The following is a 7,338-nucleotide window of genomic DNA, read 5'->3' on the forward strand; positions in this document are numbered from 1 at the left end:
TTTTGTTTCGAGCTGAAGTCGGCTGCAGAGGTTCTCAACCCTTGCGCTTTGATACCATGTGAAATATTACATGCGGAAGCTATAAGAAACACAGAATACCGACAGAGAAAAAACAAGTTTAATGGGGAGCTTAAGACACAATGTATGCGGGAGAGACAGAGAGGGAAAAACACACAGAGGGAAAAACACACAGAAAAACTAAATTCAAATAGTGTGTGAACTCTGTACATAGGATGTGCTCAGAGAGCACTTTTATACAAGTCCATACGAACTGACAGAAGTACTGACACATACTTCAATGCTCATAATTGAGCTCCTACACTAACTCCCAAATATATTCACTCGCGGAATATCTGTTCAATGGCCTCCCGATTTCCGCACCGATCCGACCTCTTGTTGCGCACTGGTTTGCGCACCGGTTTATGCACCGATCCGGCCTAACCGATCTGTCCAAACTGATTCGGTTCTCGACTTGCACAATCGATCCGGCCAATGTTGAGCTTGTATCTCAACAGACCAAGATGCATAGTTTGATCTCTCGAGCTTCTCTATCGGGAGTGAGCTAGGCATTTCTCTTTTTAAGCGGGCTAAGCCAAACAGTTTAGGCTTGTGCCGAGCCGTTGTCGATCCCTACTAGCTGTCCCAATTTGACTACATGTGGAAGGTGTTGAAGCGCTTCAACATGGAGAATTCAAAGTTGGCACCCACACCGCTCCTAATGTCAATCTGACTATCAGATATTGATTCTCCTTCTACAAAGGAAGAGGGAGAGCTCAAGAGTCGAATTCCCTATGCATTGGTCGTAGAAAGTCTCATGTATGCGATGGTGGCCACCCGACCAGACGTTGCCTATGTTGTAGGAGCCAACAACCAATACATTGTCTAATCCTAGAAAGAAGCATTGGGAAGCTGAAAAGCACATATTCCGGTACCTTGGAGGCACCGAGAATTTACAATTGACTTTCGTAGCGGACAAGCCGATCGAATTCGAAGGCTTCATAGATTCTGAATATGCTGACAACACCGACAATCAGAAATCTACATCAAGATATGTCTTCACCTATGGAGACGGAGCCATCTAATGAAGGTTGAAACTGTAGGAATGCACGACACTCTACAAATGAGGCCGAATACATAGTTGCGTCGGAAGCAATCTTGTTGCAACAACTATCAGTCGATTTTTCAGATAAGGGCTTAATCAACCATCCTACTCCAACTCAATATTGGAACTCTCAAAGTGCAATACACCTCATTCGAAAACCAGTGTATCCTACGAAAACTAAACACATTGAGGTGAGGTATCACCACATCTACGCGCTCATCACCGACCCAAGGCTCGAAGTCTAGAAAGTAGATACTGAGGTGAACATCACCGACAACCTGACAAAGTCATTCCTAGATCAACGCTTCAGCACGCTAACGAGATAGATGGTCCTCCAACAAAGCAGATGAGCGAAACAGAGCTGAATTCGAAGGAGAAGTAGGGCAGTTGAAAATTTGCACCACTGGACAAGCTAAAACGAACAACCGAAAGTCTGAGGAAGTCGTTGACTTCAAGAGAGCTAAACGGCCATGTCAGGATGATCAAAGGGTGATGTCACGGACACACCGAGCCGGACTCGAACGGAGCATGGATGATGGGGCTAAGAGTATGGAAGTTAAGAAGCTAGGAACGACACAAGAGCATGAAGGCAGAGATGAAGAATGAGACAAGATGGAATGGAACAAGAATACTAGATTGATGTGTCAATGAATGGTGTTTAATCACTTGAAAGGGACCAAGTAGGTTACAAGTATTTATACAAGTTCCAAGCTTGGATGTCACAAGAGTGTGGAAGTTAAGAAGCTAGGAACGACACAAGAGCATGAAGGCGGAGATGAAGAACGAGACAAGATGGAATGGAACAAGAATACTAGATTGATGTGTCAATGACTAGTGTTGAATCCCTTGGACGGGACCAAGGAAGTTACAAGTATTTATACAAGTTCAGAGATTGGATGTCTCTAGAATATACTCTAGAAATATCTCTAGAATATACATGTCTAGAATATACTCTAGAAATATCTCTAGAATATACATGTCTAGAATATACTCTACAATATTTCTAGAATATACTAATGAGTAGATTATTCTGAATCAAATTATGAAATGTATTATATGCTAGACTATAGAATACTAAAGTATTATATATAAATGAATGTTCATATCAAAATGGTTGAGCATGACATCTTGTTGATGTGAGGTTGTAGGTTCAATCCTCACCAACTACGTATTTCATATCATTGTGTTGTGACAAGCGAAAGGAGTCAGAAGACCAAACGACGAAAGAAGTTGAAGGCCAAATGGCCAAAAGCCGATTCGGCAACTAGCCAATTCTCTTGTATTACTAATTGTAGTTTAAACTCAAAGTATAATTTAGGCTTACAGGGGGAGATTACCCCATGTCATTGTACACAAATAGATTAGTCCTTTTACAGTGGAGTTTGTTGGGATAAAAGTCCCACTCCACCGGAATTTTCTATTGTTAATGTGAACGCACTTAGGTTTCAGTTAACCTAAGCATAAAAGTCTAATTGAACCTTGTTACAAGTAATTCCGTAAGTAATGAAAAATTGTATCTTGAGCTAAAATTGTCTCTTAGTGTAACTGTCATCTTCTTGTTCATTTTTTGAGTAACACCGTGCATCTGACCATCTCTCTCCCTTGCTACCCTTGTTGTTTGCTTGATTCACAAAAAGATCCTATCTACTTCCCTACAACTAGCTGAGTCAAACACATGTAATGTCATCAATAAGAGAGTCCAATGTTCCATGGTTAGAATATAAGCATATCGAGAATCCAACACATGAAATTGGAGTATTATGCTTCCAAATATAACTATGCAAATATTTTGATGAATGCCAAAATCTAACTTGATTAAGAAGTGTTAGGATTTTGTCCCTCCTAATGGGAGAAGTCGGATGACAATTAGGAGAATCAGAAATCGAAATTTGGTTGGTCGGCAAAATCGAGCAAAGAGAGATCGATTAATTTGGAGGTCCACTTTATTGGTTGGATGAACCATGTGAGGGATAGGCCGACCGGATGGTCGACAATAAGGCTAACACCAGATGGTCGATGACAAGGCTGACTAGTCAGGCTGACCGGATGGTCAAGGACAGAGTCTGCTAGTCGGACCGAGAGGATAGTCGACATGGGAGTCGGCTAGTCGAATAGACTAGACTATCGGCTTGTGGGTCGGACAATCAAGTCAACCAATCGGCCGATTAACTACTATTATTATTATTATCGAATAATAATAACTTATTCCCATCTATAAATATGTGGGTCTAGGGAAAACTTTATAGAGGGAAAGTAGTTGTAGAACTGTGAAGAATAGATATAGAGGAACACAGAGTGAAAGAAGAAGTGAGACGCAAAAAAGCATGCATGTAGGTGTAGTTGAGTGAAACTTGCCAGAACCCTAAGTGGGGATACTCCATACAACAAAGTCTGTAATTTGATTTTCCTCTTGTACCTATCTTTTTGTATAGTGAAAATCTATTGCCCCGTGACTTTTTCCCATTTTAGGGTTTTCCACGTTGTCGTGCCTTTCGGCGTCAGATCGTTTGCGTGAGTCGGGTAGGGACCGCTGGGGTTTTGGACTAGGAAGAGGAAGAATTTGAGACGATTTTAATTATGAATAGATTATTATAAACTTGCGAATCCCACAAGTATAATATATTTTATTAATCAATATTTAGATAAGAATATGTATTTAGATTGAAAGAAAGATATAAGAAACTTGTGAATCCCACAAGTATAGATTATATTATTTTCGTGAATCCCATGATTATATTAATTGGTTGGTGTTTTCGGAAATATATCCAATTTCCAAGTATTTCACCCCCTTTTACATTGTGCTCCCCCATCCTAATGTAGTGATGAGGGAGTCTTAGTAATCCATGCTTTTATTTTTAACTATAGACTCCATGCTTTTCCTATAGATAGACTATATGCTTTATCTAAAGTGATCATGCTTTTTCAAACTAGTGCGTTTTTTATTGACTATAGCATTCATGCACGCTAGATGTGCATGCGTAGCTTTTTCTTTTAGCATGTGTTTTTCTTTTAACTAAAGTTTATCCTAGGTGAACTTACCTTTCTATATGGGACATCTACTTTTTAACAGTAATGAACTGTTAGTGTAATGGTAAGGTTTCACATTATTAACATGGAGGTGCAAGGTTTGAATCTTGCCCTATGCATGTATTATTTATTTTGACATTTTCTTCTATTTTTTCTTTTAACTAAAGTTTATCCTAGGTGAAATTACCTTTCTATATGGGACATCTACTTTTTAACACTAATGAAATTGCTAGCGTAATGGTAAGGTTTCACATTATTAACATGGAGGTGCAAGATTCAAATTTTGCCCTATGCATGTATTATTTATTTTGACATTTTCTTCTATTTCTTCATATTTACTAAAACGTTACTTTATAAGTTTTTCATGTAGTGTACGAAATACACTACGACAACATAAGATTGGCGTACTGCATATTTTATTTGTTCTCTAGTTTATATATAATTTCAGTCTATCTTTCTCGTTTGTCTACGGTCTTAAACACAAAAAATTGGTATCAGAGCTTGAGGTGCAAAAATAGAAGCAAGTGTGCGTGGTTTTCTAGGAATGATAGTCCTGAACTCACACAACTACTTAGACTAGAAGATCAAGATGGAAGATCTTCTAATAGTCGAATACCTATATGAGCACATAGATAGGAGTTAAAAAGCCACAGGCATGTTGGAGTCCGAGTGGAAACTCTTGAACAAGAAGGCAATGGCCACCATTAGATAGTGTGTAGACGTGAGTGTCCTACAACACGTGGCTAACGACGCAAACACCTACGAAATGTGGCACAAATGGTCAAGCTTGTACGAGAGGAAACATGCACTCAACAAAGCTTCTTTGATGAGAAAGATCGTGAGACTGACGTATAGAGATGGAGAAAGCATACTGGTTAACATCAACACCTTAATGGAGTTAGTAAATCAACTTGCGGCATCCAAGTTTCCCCTAGACGATGCTCTACAGGTCTTGTTGCTACTGTGTACCCTGTCGGATAGCTGGGAGAACCTGGTGGTGTCTCTTAGTGCTTCATGCCAAGAAGAAAACTTGTCTTTAAAAGGGGTAAAGACGAGTATCTTAAACGAAGAAACAAGGAGGAAGGACAAGGGTGTTCTGTACCAGTCGGAGGCAAATGTGGCACAACATCTCGGTAGAGGAAGAAGTAAGCAAAGAAGTCCATAGAAGAGAGACAAGTCTCATGCCATGTCCAAGTGCAAACGAAAGCTCACATGTTTCTACTGTGGAAAAACTAGACACTTTTAGAAGGATGGTCGACACCTTAAGAAAGACAAAGGTGTTTCGTAAAATATCGAACCCAGAAAGATTTCTGAGGAGAAGGGCACTTCAACCATGGCTACAAGTGAAGAAGAGCTCTCGTTTATTTGTGAGCAAGCGAGTGTAATCCTTGCAAATGAAGAGTCCACCTGGGGGATTGACTCCGGTGCATCATTCCATTTAACTCCCTCGAGAGAATGTTTCTCATCTTACACAACCAATGTCTATGGCTATGTAAAGATGGGAGATAATGGAGCATGCAAGATAGCCAACATCGGAAGTGTATGTCTAACAACATCGACCGGTTGTGCATTGAGCCTAAGGGATGTTTGATGTGTGCTCGATATCAGGCTGAATTTAATATCGATTGGAAGATTGGACAATGAAGGCTACAATGGTAGTTTTCAAAATGACATGTGGAAGTTTTGTAAGGGAAGCCTCATAGTGGCCCTATCACAGAAACAGGGCACATTGTATGTGATGCATGCCATGTTGTGCAAGGATGAAGCAAATGTTGCAGCTGACTCAAATGGGGAGCTATAGCATAAGAGGCTTAGTCACATCAACGAGAGAGGCATGCTTATTCTGGCCGACAAGAGACTTCTTCCGGAAGTAAAAGGGATACACTTGGAGAAGTGTGTCGACTGCATGGTCGGAAAGCAAAACAGAGCTACATTTCCCTCAAGACCACGAAAGAGAAAAGAATGCGCATTAGAACTAGTCAACACAGATGTATGTTAAGTAGATGCTCCATCACACCATGGCGGACAATATTTGGTGACATTAATTGATGACTATAGTAGAAAGTTGTGGGCTTTCGTGCTAAAGTCGAAAGATCAAGTGTTGTCGGTCTTTAAGGAATTTCAGGCCAAAGCTGAAAGAGAGTCTAGAAGAAAGTTGAAGGTTGTTTGGACCGACAATGGTGGCGAATACAAAGGATAGTTCAAGGAGTATTGCAAGACTCAAGGCATAAGACTTGAATATACAGTGCCTAAGACCCTTGAACTGTATGGTCTTGCAGAGAGGATGAATCAAACAATAATGGAAAGAGTGAGGAGCATATTGTCATATGCTAAGCTTCCAAAGTCGTATTGGGTTGAAGCTATTTTGACAGTTCTCTATCTGATTAATAGGTCTCCCTTAGTGCCCCTAAAAGGTAATGTCCCTCCTCATGGGAGAAGTCAGATGATGATCGGAAGAATCGACTGTTGAAATCTGGTTGGTCGACCAGATCGAACAGAGAGAGATCAATCAATTTAGAGGTCAACTTTATTGGTTGGATTAACCAAGTGAGGGATAGGTCAAGCAGATGGTTGACAACAAGTCTGACTAGTCGGATTGACTGGATGGTCAAAGACAGTCTGCTAGTCAGACCGATTGGATAGTCGACATGGGAGTCGGCTAGGCAAATACACTAGGCTATCGGCTTGTGGGTTGAACAGTCAAGTTGACCAGTTGGCCGATTAGCTACTATTATCATTATTATCTAATAATAATGACTTATTCCCATCTATAGATATGTGGAGCTAGGGCAAACTTTATGGGGAGGAAGTAGTTGTAGAACTGTGTAGAATAGATATAGAGGACCACAGAGTGAAAGAAGAAGTGAGACGCAAGAGCGCGTGCATGCAGGCATAGTTGAGTGAAACTTGCCAGAACCCTAAATGGCAGAGTCTCTTTATAGCAGAGTCTTTGTAATCTGATTTTCCTTTTGTACCTCTCTTTCTATATAGTGAAAATTTGTTGCCCCGTGGTTTTCTCCCATTTTAGGGTTTTCCACATAAAACTGGTGTAGTGCGTATTTTGTTTGTTCTCTACTTTATATATATATATTCAATCTATCTTTTTGGTCTATGTACGGTCCTAAACACAACAATAAGTAAGGTATTGTGGATTATTCAAGTGGAAGAATGTTAAAATAGTGGAGTAAAGATAAAGTCATCGACTTTGG

The sequence above is a fragment of the Azolla caroliniana genome, unplaced genomic scaffold, assembly GCF_043228905.1.
Source record: "Azolla caroliniana isolate FFs.n. ecotype wild unplaced genomic scaffold, voAzoCaro1.0.p SCAF_14, whole genome shotgun sequence".
In the NCBI taxonomy this organism is placed as follows: domain Eukaryota; kingdom Viridiplantae; phylum Streptophyta; class Polypodiopsida; order Salviniales; family Salviniaceae; genus Azolla; species Azolla caroliniana.